The sequence below is a fragment of the Rhineura floridana genome, chromosome 6 (genome assembly GCF_030035675.1).
Source record: "Rhineura floridana isolate rRhiFlo1 chromosome 6, rRhiFlo1.hap2, whole genome shotgun sequence".
NCBI lineage: Eukaryota > Metazoa > Chordata > Lepidosauria > Squamata > Rhineuridae > Rhineura > Rhineura floridana.
The window spans coordinates 98,283,852-98,297,025 of NC_084485.1; the positions used below are offsets into that span (position 1 = coordinate 98,283,852).

The 13,174-nt window shown below is 42.4% G+C and overlaps 1 protein-coding gene and 1 long non-coding RNA gene across 8 annotated transcripts in view; one reads left to right on the forward strand and one right to left on the reverse strand.

The window, feature by feature from the left end:
* The window catches only part of LOC133387759 (uncharacterized), a 40,961-nt gene extending 28,087 nt beyond the window's left edge, over window positions 1–12,874 (forward strand). For 4 of the 6 annotated variants that reach the window (XR_009763547.1, XR_009763552.1, XR_009763548.1 and 1 more), the window contains 4 exons: window positions 1,881–2,072; window positions 3,216–3,370; window positions 9,501–9,611; window positions 10,984–12,874. This is a non-coding gene — a long non-coding RNA (uncharacterized LOC133387759). The remainder of the gene's footprint in view (window positions 1–1,880; window positions 2,073–3,215; window positions 3,371–9,500; window positions 9,612–10,983) is intronic. The other 2 variants (XR_009763551.1, XR_009763549.1) reach the window with 2 other exon arrangements.
* The window catches only part of LOC133387758 (E3 ubiquitin-protein ligase RNF170-like), a 45,059-nt gene that overhangs the window by 30,332 nt on the left and 1,553 nt on the right, over window positions 1–13,174 (reverse strand). The window lies entirely within an intron of this gene.

Below are 13,174 nucleotides of genomic sequence, written 5' to 3' on the forward strand. Positions count from 1 at the left end.
TAAACTCTAGAGACTGCCAAAAGTGCAAACTTGCCCTTCCCCCTACTGGAATGCCAGTGCAGGTCAAGGTATTTCTAATCTACATTGGCACAAAAAACATAAATCTACTGATTGACTATCACATACATTGCATCACATGTGGAGAGTTTCTACCAACGTCTATGGCCAAGAAAACCTGTCATTTTGCCAGGTGATTCCAGTTCTTTTTTTCTCCCGCCACCTCTTAGTCAGTTTTTGATGGATCAAATCCAGACAGCATTGCAGTGTCGTTGCTGCACTGCTTCTATGTGTAACAGAAGTAACGGTGATAAAGCTCAGCCTTGTAGGCTGCCAAGTCACGAGAAACCTCGTGAGTTAGCAGTTTTATTCAGTCAAGCCTACATGTAGAATTCACATGTCTTTATTGAAATCACGAGGCACTATTATCTCTTCCAATTCATTCATCAGGTTTGATAAGATTATTATGTCTAACTAGAGATGCTTAAAATAATGGCAGTTACCTTCTAGGTAAAGCTTCATAAATCATTATCTACAAAAATCTACTACAATTCATGGATAGATTGGTACTAAACCCAGGGAATCACTTGTTAATCAAAGCAGAGTAAGGCTTCAGTAGATCATAGTTTGAATTTAGAGTCCTGAATCCTTTAAATACTGTCAGTTATCAGTGAAGACCTGTCCTGTCCAGAGCCGGAAGGACGAGGCTGAGACGAAGGTGCAAGTAATCTCGTTTTATTAGAGAAATGGAAACATCAAAGGCATTGCACTTCATAGAAAACCCTGTGCTAACTAACTAGAATCCCTAACTACACTCTAGACATGCTCTGCGGCGTATGAAGGAAGTTGACTCAGCAACTCCCCACTGTAAGTGGCAAGCTTAAGTAGGGAACGTTTTCGATCGTAATCTCTAACTCCTTCACAAGTCCTGTCTCTGCCCCGTCCGTTTCTCGCGGCGGCGGGAACGAGGTGAAGGGGGACGTGTTTCCAATGGCTCATTGGAAGACACCTGCTCCTCAGCAACGGGCTCGAGGTCAGGGGGCTGCACCACGCTGGTAACATCCTGGGAACGGCTGGGCAAGGGAGGAGTTGGCACTGCCTCTGGAACTTCCCCTGACAGGTCCTCTGCAGGAGCTGGGGGCGGCGCGCTCTGTTCCTCAGAGATCGCGCCTTTTGTGGGAACTGGCTGAAGATCAGACTCGCCCCCTCCCCCAAGGTCCTGCTCAGACGCAACAGCTTCCAAATCTTCTGCGTCTTCTGGCAGCAGAGGCACTTGAAACTCATGCCTCCCCCCTCCCTGTTTCTTCTGGGATAGCTGAGGCTCAACAAGACCTGGTAAAGCCATTCATCAGCTTGCAGATTTCAGTCAGCTAAAGTTCAGTGCCACCCTAGGCTCTGATAGGTTGAAAGGCAGGGTATAAGTATAATAAATAAATGAGGACCATTTCACCCTTTACACAATTTCTACATGGGAAGCATTTGTAGATTGTTGTATATTATAATCTACATGTGCATGTCCTGTGAACTCCCATATGAGAGTACCTTACTTGTAAGAAATTCCTTATGATATTTGAAGCAGCCTAAAGAATTAGAATACTCTGGGTCTCACATAGCCAAACTACAAAATCAGCCACGTGTCATAGAATCATAGAAAAGTAGAGTTGGAAAGGGCCTATAAGGCCATAAAGTCCAACCCTCCTGCTCAATGCAGAAATCCAACTTAAAGCATACCCCACAGATGGGTGTCCAGCTGCCTCTTGAATGTATCCAGTATTGGAGTGCCCACCATAATTGGTTCCATCGTTGTACTGCTCTCACAGGAAGTTTTTCCTGATGTTCAGCTGAAACCTGGTGTCCTGTAACTTGAACCCGTTATTCCATAGCCTGCACTCTGGGATGATTGAGAAGAGATCCTGGCCTTTCCCTGTGTGACAACCTTTCAAGTGCTTGAAGAGTGCTATCATATCTCCCCTCAGTCTTCTCTTCTCAAGGCTATGTTGGAGAATTTTTCTCCATTGGGATCTTTTGCTGGGGATCCTTAAATAAATTTGAAGACACAGGCTTGAAGCAAAAAGGTAGGCCTTCATTCTTTACAAGCATATGCATATGCACATGCAGGGTCAGCCCCCCAGAAACATCCAAGAGAGACTGCACTGAGGCACTGTGTGCAAGCTCTTTTATTTAGTACAGTTACAGCATGTGACAATGATTTCACCAATCTCATGAGTCCTTGCCCACATAACATCTTTCCAAACCAATCAGAAAGCATTAGCTAACTCCAGTGGTGATTCCAAGATTCTGTCCATATCATAAATGTTACCATTGTCCTACTGTCTCTTCAAGACTATAATGAATTTTGGTTCTAGTTGGGACAGTTACTATTGTGAATATGCTTTCAAGCATACTTGGTACATTCCATATGCCATTGTTTCCTGATGAGTCAGGCTGACTCAGGTACACCGGAGAAATTTGGACAAGTTCCCTTGAGTTACATTTTGCCTCAACTCAGGGTGTTTGGGAATGTATGAGCACCCCTAGTTCTATTCCTTTGCCATAGGGGTTCTTATGTCCTTATACTTTCTCAGAAATCCCATTTCCTTACTTATAAAATACATAGCTCATGAAAGAGGATTTTATTTAAACCCCCAAGCTACATTGTGAAACCACACAGACAAAGGAAAAAGCTGGATGACTCTGGCTAACTAGTATCTTTCAGCCTCAGAGACATATAGAGGAGGCAGGCCACCCCCTCTTTCTTAATGAAAACACTTTTTTCTTAATGAAAACACACTTATAAAGTTGTAAAATCATTATAAAATTTCACTTCATTAAAACTTCCAACATGTTTCAAAATTTTCCCCCTAGGTGGAACCCAAGAATCAAACATTGGCAATCCCTACTTATTACATCAATCACAACTTCTCTCACAGGTCAAATGCTCCTTGATTCCAAACAATAGGATAATTAATCATGCATCAGCCGGGTCTTGGCGCCGGCCGAATTTGAAAAGGAAAAACAGGAGATCGTTGTGACCTGTTGCTATTGCAACAGGTTTTTGCTTACAAGTCTAAATTAAATGTTAAAATTCAGGGGTCCCTGTTAGCCTGAATCTCAGGTCCCTATGATTATAAAACATACACCTTTTTTAAAATATCTATGATTATATATGTGTGGATACATAAAATTCCCCATTAGCTAAACATGCCCAGTTCTTTCAGTCTCTCCTCATAGGGCTTTGTTTCCAGTCTCCTGATCATCCTTGTTGTCATCCTTTGAACCTGTTCCAGTTTGTCTGCATCCTTAAAGTGTGGTGTCCAGAACTGGATGCAGAACTCAAGATGAGGCCTAACAAGTGCCAAGTAGAGGGGAACTAGTAAGTCACACGATTTTGAAACTATACTTCTGTTAATGCAGCCTAAACATTTGCCTTTTTTTGCAGCCACATCACACTGTTGGCTCATATTCAGTTTGGTACCAACAACAATTTCAAGATCCTTCTCGCATGTAGTATTGCTGAGCCAAATATCCCCCATTTCATAACTGTGCATTTGGTTTCTTTTTCCTAGGTATAGAACTTTGCACTTATCCCTATTATATTTCATTCTGTTATTTATTTATTTATTATTATTATTATTATTATTATTATTTATACCCCGCCTTATGGTCAAAAGGCCCTGTGTTGTTTTCAGCCCAATGCTCCAGCCTATCAAGATCCCTTTGAATTTTGTTTCTGTCTTCCAGGGTATTAGCTATTCCTCCCAATTTTGTATCATCTGCAGATTTGATAACCATTCCCTACACCTCCTCATCCAAGTCATTAATAAAAATGTTGAGGAGTATTGGACCCAGGACCGAGCCCTGTGGTATCCCACTCGTTATCTCCCCCAGTTTGAGAAGGAACCATTGATAAGCTCTCTTTGAGTACTATTCTGTAGCCAACTGTGGATCCACCTGATAGTTGTTTCATTCAGCCCACATTTAGGTAGCTTGTTAATCAGAATATCATGGGGTACTTTGTCAAAAGCTTTGCTGAAGTCAAGATATACTATGTGCACAGCATTCCCACAGTCTATCAAGAAGGTTACCAGATCAACAAATGAGATAATATTAGTCTGGCAGGATTTGTTCTTGACAAATACATGTTGGCTTCTAGTAATCACTGCATTGTTTTCAAGGTGCTTACAGATTAACTGCTTTATATCTGATCCAGAATTTTCCCAGGGATTGATGTCAGATTGACTGTTTTGTAGTTCCCAGCTTCCTCCTTTTTGCCCTTTTTGAAGATAGGAAAAAACATTAGCCATCCTCCAGTAATCCAGCACCTCACCCATCCTGCATGATTTCGCAAATATAATAGACAATGGTTCTGAGAGTTCTTCAACCAATTCCTTCATTACTCTAGGATGCAGTTCATTGGGCCCTGTAGATTTGAACTCGGTCAAAATAATTAGGTATTCCTTGACCATTGCTCTATCAAACTCAAGCTGCAAGCCTGCCCTTCAGCTTGTATTTCACTTACAATATATTGTACTAATAGTACTGGGGGATTTCAACATTCATGCCGAGACCACTTTGTCTGGCGCGGCTCAGGACTTCATGGCTTCCATGACATAGTCTCAATATGTTAGTGGTCCAACACATGTATCGGGGCACACTCTAGACCTTGTTTTTGCTACTGAGCATGGGGAAAGTGATCTGGATGTGGGGAGTTTTACAACACTCCCTTTGTCATGGACAGACCACTGCTTGCTGAAGTTTAGACTTTCAGTAACCTCTTCCCTCTGCAAGGGTGGGGGACCTATTAAAATGGTCCGCCCCCGGAGACTAATGGATCCTGAAGGTTTTCAAAGGGCTCTGGGGGATTTTCCGGCTGATAGGACTGGCGCTCCTGCTGAAGCCCTGGTCGCTCTGTGGAATACGGAGATGACCCGGGCTGTAAACACGATCGCTCCTGCACGCCCTCTCCTGTGTAGAGCTTATACAGCTCCATGGTATACTCCGGAGCTGAGAGCGATGAAGCAAGATAGGAGGCGGCTTGAGCGGAAATGGAGACGAACTCCCGACGGATACAATTATGCGCTGGTTAGTGCTTCGACTAAGCTCTATGTAGGAGCAGTGAAGGCAGCTAAAAAACATCATTTTGCTGCCACTATTAAATCATCTCTTTGCCACCCAGCGGAGCTCTTTTGAGTTGTCCGGGGGCTTCTCCATTCAAACCGTCCGGACACGGTGGAATCATCGGAGGCCCGCTGTAATCAGTTTGCCGATCACTTCCAGAATAAGATCTCATGTATCCGCCGGGACCTAGACTCTCAAGTTATAGCAGTAAATCCTAGTGAGATGTCCAGAGCACAGTCTTGTCCTGTTTTGTTGGAGGAGCTTCAGTTGGTTCAACTCGAGGACGTGGACAAGGTGCTTGGACAGGTACGTGCAACCACTTCGGTACTGGATCCTTGCCCCTCCTGGCTGATAAAAACTAGCAGGAATGGAACAGGTAGCTGGGCCATGGAAGTGATAAATGCCTCTTTACGAGAGGGAGTGGTCCCGGGCTGTCTGAAAGAGGCAGTGGTGAGACCACTCCTGAAAAAGCCTTCCTTGGACCCAGACAATTTTAACAGCTACAGGCCAGTGGCAAATGTTCCATTCCTGGGCAAAGTCTTGGAACGGGTGGTTGCTGGCCAGCTCCAGGCGCTATTGGATGAAACTGATTATCTAGATCCATTTCAATCGGGTTTTAGGCCCGGTTTTGGCACTGAGACAGCCTTGGTCGCCCTGTACGATGACCTATGTCGGGAAAGAGACAGAGGGAGTGTAACTCTGTTGATTCTCCTTGATCTCTCAGCGGCTTTTGATACCATCGACCATGGTATCCTTCTGGAGAGGCTCGCGGAGTTGGGAGTTGGAGGTACTGCTTGGCAGTGGTTCCGCTCCTACTTGGCGGGTCGTCTCCAGAAGGTAGTGCTTGGGGAACATTGCTCGACACCGCGGGCTCTCCAATATGGGGTCCCGCAGGGGTCAATTTTGTCCCCCCTGCTTTTTAATATCTACATGAAGCCGTTGGGAGAGGTCATCAGGAGTTTTGGAGTGCGTTGTCATCAGTATGCTGCTGACACGCAGCTCTACTTCTCCTTTTCATCTTCTTCAGGTGAGGCTGTCGATTTGCTGAACCATTGCCTGGCCGCGACAATGGACTGGATGAGAGTTAACAAACTGAAGCTCAATCCAGACAAAACTGAGATGCTGTTGGTGGACGGGTTCTCTGATCGGATGGTGGATATATACCCTGTCCTGGACGGGGTTACACTCCCCCTAAAGGAGCGGGTTCGTAGTCTGGGAGTCTTTTTAGACGCTTCCCTCTCACTTGAGGCTCAAGTAGCCTCGGTGGTTAGGAATGCGTTTTACCAACTTCGGTTGGTAGCCCAGCTACGTCCCTATTTGAGTAAAGAGGACCTTACATCAGTGGTACATGCTCTGGTAACCTCACGTTTGGATTACTGTAATGCGCTTTACGTAGGGCTACCTTTGAAGACAGTTCGGAAGCTACAACTAGTGCAAAATGTGGGGGCCAGATTGCTGACAAGGACCAAGTGGTCCGAGCATATAACACCTGTTCTGGCCAGCTTGCACTGGTTGCCAATATGTTTCCGGGCTAGATTCAAAGTGTTGGTATTAACCTATAAAGCCTTATACGGTGCGGGACCACGATACCTTGCGGAACGCCTCTTCCGATATGAACCGGCCCGTGCACTACGTTCTGCTACGAAGGCCCTCCTCTGGGTTCCAACTCACAGGGAGGCCCGGAGGGTGATGACAAGATCTAGGGCCTTCTCAGTGGTGGCCCCCGAACTATGGAACAGTCTCCCCGAGGAAGTATGCCTGGCGCTGACTCTGCTCTCCTTCCGGCGCCAGGTCAAAACCTTCCTATTCTCTGAAGCATTTTAAGTTACACTGATTTACTTTTAAAAATGTTTATTGTATTGGATTGTTGATTGTATTTTAGTATTATTTTGTTATTCATTGTATTTTTATGCTATTTTATGTTCACCGCCCAGAGAGCTATTGCTAGTCGGGCGGTATATAAATTTAATAAATAATAATAATAATAATAATTTTGCCAGGAGGGTCATAGATCACTGGGCCCTTAGGCACCAGCCTGCTCTGGAGCTGCAGCACCATACAACCAGCACCCCCTCCCAATACAAACAGTGCAGAGTTTAAATAAGCCCATCCACCCTACCTACCTGCTGTGTCAGTGTATACGCTGTGCGTGCACACCTGCCATCACCCAAGATGGCAGCAAAAGCATCAACCCCTTAGGGATGCTCCCACTGCCATCTTGGGTGATGGCAGGAAAGGACGCAGACACTGATGAGCTAACACGACAGGTTGGTGGGTGGGCGGTCTTATTGAAGCCCATACTGCCTGTATTGGGAGGGGGGGTGCCTGGGAGCTCTTGTTCTGCGATCTGCAGGATTCTGTGCTGTGGATTGCACAGCAGGAGTGCCACCCTCCCACCCTAAGGAGGGGGCCCTCAGCCAAGCGCCCTGGCCACCTGCTGGTGCCAGGCCTGGTACTTCTGCCTTTTCTTGGTCATATGCTGTTATTTTGCCATCCTCATGGAGTAGCTAAACCACCATTTCTTTTCTGTCTTTTACTATGCATACACCTGAAGAAAGCCTTTTTATTGCTTTTTAGCATCCCTCACTAACCTCAGCTCATTCTCAGCTCTAGCCTTCCTGATGCTATCCCTGCAATTCTGTGCTACCTGTCTATACTCTTCATTTGTGGCCTGTCCTTCGCTCCATTTCCTTATATGTGTCCTTTTTTGTTTTCAGGTTATTTGTGAAGCTGCATTGGCTTCTGCATGTAATTCTTTTACTGGGCTTTGGCAATTCAGACAGGAAGTGGGAGAGCAAATGTATATCCCTGCACATACAAAAGTAGCATGTCTAGGGAGAAGTTATTTATTTATTTATTTGATTTATATCCCGCCCTTCCTCCCAGTAGAAGCCCAAGATTCTAGCCTTTCTCCTCGACACACTATATGCAGGGAGTGCCATATATTATGTCACCTCACGTAAAGTATTAAGTGATACAAGAGTAGATCTATCCCATACCTATGAAATCTAAGTTTACAGAAATGTGGCTCAGCTCTTCAGTTCTCCAAACTTCAGAAAGCAGCATCCATTGGAAACATTGCTTGACTTTGGTGTCAGTGCAATAAATTTTGTACCCAACCAGAATTAGGTGCAAACTCTGTACACAGAGTATGTATTATAATGGGTGGAAGTTGAGAGCATGTTCTTGTTTATTGCCAGCAATGGTATATTGACTCTCTTGGTCCCAGTAAATGGTGAGTGCAGCAACTGTGTTCTCCTCTGAGAGACAGAGTTTATCTAGTTCTGGTTTAGGCATGGACTGGCCTTGACAGTGTCAGTCTTAGGCTGGGGATATATTGGGTGTAGATCTCAGCTTAGCCAAGAAGCACATTGGGTGGTCCTGGCCCACTCTCTCTCTCTCTCTCTCTCTCTCTCTCTCTCACTCACTCACTCACTCACTCACTCACTCACTCACTCACTCACACACACACACACACACACACACAGAGTTGTGCAAATAAAATGTCTGTGTAATAAAAATACTGTGTAATAAATAATAATACTATGTGCAAATGAGGAAGGATTGTCTTGACACTAGATCCAGAAAGTTCAGGTACAAACTTTTGTATATCTGTTGTTTTGTGCATTCATAAGTCAAATTGTATGCAATTCAGGGGTACTGGCTGGGGCTTTTGTGTTTTCCATAACATTTAAACTATGCATTTGTTTGGTATTAATATATTACAACTAAAATACCCATAACTGGTCCTAGTTCAAGTTCCAGTTAATTCAAGACAAAAGATAGATCCACAACTAGCAGGAGATAACTTTATAAAAAATCAGTGAAATAATTAAGAAATAAAGCTAACCCCAAAACTATTGAAATTGAGCAATAGTTAAATCATGAAATGTAATGGAAACCAAAGTGCCACTCATTAATGTATGCATTTATTTATTACATTTATAGCCCACCATTCCTTCACACAGCTCAGGGCAGTACACTTAGTCCACCTGCCCCTATTTATACTCACAACAACCCTGTGAGGTAAGTTAAACTGTGACACAGTAACCGGCCCACAGTCACCCAGTGAGCTTCATGGCTGAGAGTAGCTATGAACCCAGGTCCCCCCAGTCTTGGTGTGATACTGTTCTGCATTGTCTCTTTCATTTTAAGTTTTTAAGGAAGGAAACATAAAAGCATCTGACATTAGTTTTGAACAAAAGAAAAATAAATATGGAAGGTATGATTTCTGTCTACCATGTAGTTTTGATAGTAAACAAACTGTAATTATACAGCTACCTGTGGTGACTAGGCTGTTTTGGTAGATATTACCATGTGGAGAGGTGAGGTGAGTTCAATGACGGCAGTTCAGTTCATCTGCTCACCAAACTCTCTTGTCACAGAACATTCTCGCTTGCTGGAGGCTGAAGAAAGAGTGAACAGATTGTGCCACCCCTTGGGGCCCAACAAACTGACACTCTTTTGGAACAGAACTGATGCAGCCTGCAAGGAAGGTATATAATCTATTCTGTTTACAACCTGAAAAGAAAAAGAAAAGTGGGAGGGATGGTTGCTGAAGATTTTTGTTGTTGTTGTTCACAGCCAGGAGTTTTCCCTGAAATGTGACTCTAGCTATATGTACCACTGATTAATCTGCTTCATTTTATCCTAAATTTTTATATTGGTTTTATATATTATATTTTCTTGTTATATACTACTTTGATTTTTTATGGAATGCAGTATATAAATTTAATAATTATTATAATGATAATTATAATGATTTTAAGATTTTTCCAACCATTACAAAATAAGTTGAAGTATTTTTATTACTATATATTTTGAAACAATTCTGAGGAGTATTTCTACAGTGCAGAACTCCTGAAGCATATTTCTGCAGCACAGCCTGGAAAGATTAGAGGATTTCCTTGCTTCCAAATATATACACAGATTCTTTTGGTCCACTACTGGCTTACACAAGGAAGTTATATAAAATCAAAATTCCTAAGCATGCTTCTTAATGGCACCAAGTTCTATGGTAGCTTATTTGTTATCAATTAAAAAACACAGGTTACACTGGGAAAGAATAGACACATGCCAATGTATGCATGCATATAAGTTAAGAGTCCCTCTGGTTACATATTACACTAGTGCAGTCTCTATTGTTTTTTGAGTGCCTGTTGAAAATCTTCCTCTCTCAATAAGCCCTCTAAGTGAAGATCTTTATGCCAGTCTGAATCTGTACTGGATTTGAAATTGTTTTCAATTGTTTTTATATATGGAATTGTTTTTATTGTTGATGTTTTTCCTATGACATCGCTTCAAGATGCTTTATGGGAAGCAATTCATAAATGGCATCAAATAAATAAACAATAAGTAAAGGGTAATAAAACTGTTAAGAGTGCTGTTCTCCTTTCAGTTTCTACGTAATTAGCCAATCAGAGGTACAAGCAAGATCTTACCTGCTAGGGTAGATTACAACCTCCCAACCAGACTGACTTATCCTGCTTGCAGTGATTTTAGCTAACTAGAATTGTCAGCACCATAGGAACATGTGATAGTGCGCTAGGTGAATTGCATATTGGGATTTGTAGTGAAAGACATGAAAAGGACCAGGGAGGAACAGAACAGAAAGGGTGGGGTTGGAGTGTTTGAAATATGGTGGAGTTTAGTTTTGGTTTCAGTGCTGAGTGAGTGGCTGGAATAAGGAAGCTTAAAACATTTTTCTCTGGCATTTTGGATTCAATATAACTTTATTGCAAAAGTTAGTGAACCTCTTTTTCAAGCATTCTCCATAGTAATAGTTCAGCTCTAACAGCAACAAATCAGTGCTTTTATCTTTTAGGATGGGATTATTAGTTACCAGTGTTGGTCTTCTTTCCTGACCAGATCTGCACCCCTTCACTTCCAGTGCCACTTGTGTTCAGGTGAAACAGGCTCATCTTTACTTATTGAGCGTGGCTGTGGAGGAGGCACAAATGTCCCAAGAACCTTTTGTTGGTTAACTTATTACAAGAGATGCAAGAAAACATATTACAATGCCACCCAACATGCAAATCAGACTCCTTCACAGTGATGTATCTCAAGTTTCATACAAGAGTGCATTACCAGTCATTACCACTGAGTGGCTTCTGTTTTATCTAGAGTTTTACATTGCCTTCAGTAACCCTCATGGGAAGTGGAACTGACTAATGAGGAACATAAGAATCCCTCCTTGATGAAGCCAAAATGGAAATGGACTGCCTTCAAGTCAATCCTGACTTATGGCGACCCTATGAATAGAGATTTCATGGTAAGCAGTATTCAGAGGGGGTTTACCATGTGTATTATCATGTGTTTTATATTGTTTTAAATTTTTAAATTATGTTTTAAATTGTTTTTTAAAAGATGTATTTTTAAATGGCATATGTTTTTAGTTACTGTAAACCGCCCAGAGAGCTTTGGCTATGGGGCAGTATACAAGTATAATAAATAAATAAATAAATAAATAAATAAATAAATAATACCATTGCCTCCCTCTGAGGCTAGTCCTCCCCAGCTGGTTAGGGCCTGCTCAGCTTGCCACAGCTGCACAAGCCAGCCCCTTCCTTGTCCACAACTGCCAGCTGGGGGCAACTGGGCTCCTTGGGACTATGCAGCTTGCCCACGGCTGCACAAGTGGCAGGGCACGTAACCCCTGAGCCACTCACTGCGGGGGTGATCTTTAGCTGGCCCTTTATACCCAGAAGACACTAGCGGGGATTTGAATTCACAGACTCTGGACTCCCAGCCAGGCTCTCCTCCCCACAGCCCATCTAATCGGGCATTCTGTTCTCATAGTAGCCATGTAGATGCCCATGGGAATCCAAGCAGGACCTGAGTGTAACAGCACTGGGCTGACTGCACAAATGCTCTGCTTAGCACATATAACTTAACTAGCATCACCCCTTATGTTGTTAGCTATTGTATTTTAAGAGCATTATCTCTGATCTGCATCACTCCTCCACCAAAAGCAGAAATATTGTAACTTCAGTAACACAATCTAATGTTCTCCTAAAGTACTTTGAGCTTCTCCATTGATCATGATTTGTCACCAGCATTGATCATAAATCTTAAACTTGTCTTAGAAGGTCAGGCAGTGTCCAGATTACTAAACAGCCTGTCTTCTGGATTGCAGGCAGAAAGCAGGAGAGAGGTGTGGATCACAGCTGCCTGCTAATTTCTGTATTCTTTTCAGAGTTTCTTAAAACATTAAATAACCCAGTGCAACCATCCACTTGCGATTCAGCAGCATCATTCCAGCAGCTTTTTAGTATTTCTAAAAGTGACAAGATATGCACAATTCATTGTCTGCTAAAAACGTCTTTCAGGGTTTTGCTGGTCAACAGTATCAACTGACCATAATAACTTAATATGCCTGTTTTGGCCTACTGTTGTCTGCTGTTTTAGGTATTCTGTTTTATTAATTTCATTATGTGAAACACAGTATTGAAATAGTTTTAAATAAATTAAACAAAATAGAGGAACTACAGCATGTAATTTGCCAAAATCTTTAATCTCATGACTATCTTGACTGCAAAAAGAACCATCTTGAACATGAGATAAGAATATTGTTTCCCCAGACTAACCTATATTCATTCTTGAATGTATACAGAAATTATAATCTATTCTGTATCTCTCCATTTATTTAGTTGGGTTGCTTTTCCTTTTAATGTTGTGTAAAAGATTTGGCAAAGACTTTTTAATATGTACAAATAATTGAGGTGGAGACAGAATGTTGGCAAAATGTGTTTTCTAGAAGTGCAATGATGGACAAGGGTGGGTGGGGTAGGTTGGGGGGAAAGGGTTAGTTGTTTGAGATGAGTTTTATTTATGTTTTCCAATTTCCAACAGTTGTATTGGCAATGGAATAGGTTTATTTTGAAAATTAATAAAAAATATATTTTTTAAAAAAACACAGAGGCCTGACTTGTCCATGTTAAAACAAAAACCCTAAGAACAGTTCTGAGAGTGACAAGAATGTTGAATAACCCAGAGCAGGATCTCAACCAATGACAGTTACTCCATGTAACTGCACAAAAAATCTCAGGGTAATTGGAAT